The sequence below is a fragment of the Nematolebias whitei genome, chromosome 22 (assembly GCF_014905685.2).
Source record: "Nematolebias whitei isolate Nwh7 chromosome 22, NemWhi1, whole genome shotgun sequence".
Taxonomy (NCBI): domain Eukaryota; kingdom Metazoa; phylum Chordata; class Actinopteri; order Cyprinodontiformes; family Rivulidae; genus Nematolebias; species Nematolebias whitei.
Window position 1 is genome coordinate 17,373,717 of NC_056519.1, and position 4,319 is coordinate 17,378,035.

A 4,319-nucleotide genomic window follows, 5' to 3' on the forward strand; every position below is an offset into this window, starting at 1 on the left:
ATACAAATAGCAGCAGGAGCTAACTAAAATGGCCAACAGAGTAGAGAACAGACCGGACCAAAACAAATCACACCGTGTTAAAGGCAAGCGAATAGAAGTGGGTCTTCAAGCGAGACTTAAAGACTGAGAGTGTGGGAGCCTGCCGGACACTCAGTGGCAACTCATTCCACAGTCGTGGACCTGCAACAGAGAAAGCTCTGTCACCTCTGAGCTTACGACGGGTTTCTGGGACTGAGAGAAGCATCTGGTCTGCTGACCTCAGAGAGCGCGGTGGGACATATGGCTGCAGAAGATCAGTGAGATAGGATGGGGCGGAACTGTTCAGTGATTTAAAAACATACATGAGAATTTTGAAATGGATCCGAAGGTGATGGGTAGCCAGTGCAGGGAGGCCAAAACTGGCGTGATGTGCTCTCTATAGCCTGTACCAGTTAAAAATCGGGCTGCAGCATTTTGGACCAGTTGTAGACGAGCAATGGAGGACTGGCTGATTCCAAACAGAAGTGAATTGCAGTAATCAAGCCTAGATGTTATGAAGGCGTGGATCACTGTCTCAAGGTTCTTTTTGTTGAGTATAGGCTTCAGCTTACGTGACTGTTGAGTTTTAAGGACGGGTCCATTATCACCCCCAGATTAGTCACCTTTTGTTTCTCTAGCGGGGCTAGAGAGAATAGGTCAATGTCATAGTTCATGAGTGAGCCACTGGGATGGAACAGCATGACTTCAGACTTCTTCTCATTGAAGCTTAAGAAGTTTAAAGCCATCCAGTCCCGGATGTCAGCCAGGCAGTCAAGAAGAGGCTGAATAGAGCGTGTGCCTCTGTGCCTCAGGGGGAAGTAAATTTGGCAATCATCGGCATAGAAATGAAAGGGTATGTCGTGTTTGCGGAAGATAGCACCTAGTGGCAGCAGGTATAAAGAAAAGAGAAGGGGACCGAGGATGGACCCCTGCGGTACCCCCCACTGGAGTGCGGTCGATGCCGAACTGAAATCTTTGATATTGACACAGAAGGTTCTGTCAGAGAGGTAGGACCCAAACCATTTAAGGGCTGACCCTGTGATGCCCACCCACTGCTCCAGTCTAGAAATGAGGATATTGTGGTCGATGGTGTCAAAAGCAGATGTAAGGTCCAATAGGACAAGCAGCACAGAATCACCTGTGTCTGTGGATATGAAAATGTCATTAAAAACCTTCAGTAGAGCAGTTTCAGTGCTATGGAGAGATTTGAAGCCAGATTGGAATAACTCAAGGATAGCGTGATCCCCCAAAAACTGTTTCAACTGAGACTCCACAATTTTTTCCAGTAGTTTAGAGGTGAATGGGAGTCTGGAGACAGGCCGGAAGTTGGACATGACTGAGGGGTCAAGGTTAGGTTTTTTCAGGAGGGGCTGGACAGCAGCATGTTTAAAAGTCTTTGGCACCACACCTGAGGATAAACTGCTATTCAGAATAGTGAGGATAAAAGGACCCAGGGTAGGAAAAACTTCCTTTAGCAGTCGAGGGGGGACCACATCAAAGGGGGAACCAGATGGTTTCATGCTGCACATTACCTGCTCCAGAGAGGACAGAGAGATGGGCTCAAAGTGGTCAAACACAGCCACACACTGAGATGGGATGGACAGATCATGAGCTGGTCACATCATCACAGGAGATGCCTGTGATAGTTTTTTTCACTTTGTAATTGAGTTCACGCCAAGTAGCACGTAATGTCTGGGAGAAAACGACAACGCGCTGAGTCTTCAGACTCAGAGGACACCAATGAGACGAATGTTAGGCGTAATGTCAGCGCACGCCAAAGAAGCCATGAAACTCCCGTATGTGGGACTTCACAACGAGGCCAAGCAAAACGGCGCCTCGTTGGATCCAGAGGGAGATCTCACAGTCCGGCGACTGATGTCACATTACATCAAGTGTGGAAGTAAGTTGACATTGTTTTTTTACGCCATCAATTTGTTTCATTTGTTGAATATGAGGAGTTATTTGTGTTTAGCTTCGCAGAGAAACTGATCAGTAGCGGCTCTTGATTAATTGGTGGGGTGGACATTGACACAGATCCTGGAATTATTATATTTTATATAATATTTTTCTTATGTAGCCTAATGTAATCAGTAACAATATATTATGCAGGTTAAATGCAAATTTATATAAACATAAGCTATAGAGTACGTTGCTATTTACTTTTTATTTTTGCGCGCCGCTTTTTTTCTCCATCTGCGCTGCTGCGGGTTCGAGGTTGTGTCCCGCACACCACGCAAAACACTCTCTAAGTAATGCACACAGAGGTAAAAGCTTTTTCCCTTATGAACCAGGACACGGTGAGATTTAGGCTACTAATTTTAACAGTTTGAAAAAAGATGGACCGCTCTGCGCGCGGAGATGAATTCACTGCCGCAAACGCACATCATTTCTCCGACTGATCGGCACACAGAAAAACACATATTCATCACTTTAGGACCTATTAATTATATTCTGTTGCTTTAGGCATTTATCTTTTACTGTTTTAAACGTTATGAATTTCACAAATTGCGTTGGGATAAACATCCTGGATCGTCTTCCTCACACACACAGCTCCTCGCATCGCATTTGCCCCATCGCTAGCTTCGTTTTCTGTAATGTTTGTTCCAATTTGCTCAGCCATTAACTGAAATGTTGCAAAACAACTGAAAATGTTTCAGGGCTCTGTCCAATGTACACCAAAGGATGGACAAGATGGAGGAGATGATGGCTGCAAAACTGGACGGGCTGACTGAGGCGGTCGCAGAAATAAAAGGCCAATTGGTGGCGGAAGCCTCAACTCGACACACACCCACTTCATCACAACTCATCCCCAAGGCCCTGTCTGTAAGTTATACACTAAGCTGTGTTTTGTTGTACTCAGATTTATTCTGTAGGTCGAAACAGATCTATGATCTGATCACAGTACCACATACAAATGTCAATTAAACAATTAATGATTTAATTACATCAAGGCAAAACAAAAACTTCACCCACAACCTCCTCTTTAAGTGATGGAGAATGATTGAACTGCATCTGCACTTTAAAGAATAGCTTAAGTGGTTATCAAGGTTAAGTATTTTGTTTGAGACACTGTGACACACATTTCCTCTCTCATGAGCTAACTGTTCTCTGTGATATTGTTTTGTTTTGTTTTGCTTTTCTGTTTTTATAGCGGGAGGTAAAAAGGATCCACAGGAGTCTGGAGGACGAACATAAATACAGGGGAAATGAGAGGTAAGATATTACTAACCATGTGTTAGTCTGTCCTCTGATTACAAGGTCGCTGATAAATATTTTTTCCTTCAGAGGGTACAGCAGCATCACTTAGCAGTTATTTATTTCTTGGATCCAAGACCATTTACTGATGCTTTAGTAAAGTGGTTCCCAAACTTTTTCTGCAGCACCCCCTTTTCAATTATAAGAAATATTTTGAGCCCCTCCAACCAGATATGTAAATAATCCATTTTCAAACTCCATTGAAGTTTATTTCACACCTCCACTTATTTTTATCAGTTGAACAAAATTTGTTAGGCTGAAATGACACCTTCAGTCTTTTTGTATTTATGCCCTGACAAAAACCTGTCCTTTTATGATAGCAGTGTCCAAGCATTCATTTTTCTATTAAGTGCCCCACCCCTCTCCCCACTGTAGGAACCACTGCTTTAGTTTAAAAATAATATCACTTTAAAGAACTCCAAAACACATTTTCACTGCAGCTGTTTGATATATCATAGCTTATGTTGCGTGATTCATTTCTGATTTCTGAAATGTAATCTGTAGGTTCACGTCTGAGCACAACAGCGCAGTCACAAGCTCCGTGTCACGGACAGTCATGGATGAGGAGGAATATGATTCATCTTTGATAAGAAGTAAGTTCTGATTTTAAAATTGGTTTTACCAGAGACACAAGGTTCATTTAAGTATAGTTTACCACTGTGAAACAAAAAACACAATCTCAGTCTTCTGTGTAATTCTACAAAAACACTAACACTAAGTGCTGACAAATGACATATGTCACTTTTTGTGTTCATAGGAGCCTGCAACAGATATTTTGAAAATATCAAGAGGGAATCCAAGTTGACCGAGGACAACAAAATGGAAGAGGATCGGAGAGCCAAAGCTCTTAACAACAGAAGGCATAGGGTGAGTAGATCTATCTATCTATCTATCTATCTATCTATCTATCTATCTATCTATCTATCTATCTATCTATCTATCTATCTATCTATCTATCTATCTATCTATCTATCTATCTATCTATCTATCTATCGATCTATCGATCTATCCATCTATCCATCTATCCATCCATCTATCCATCCATC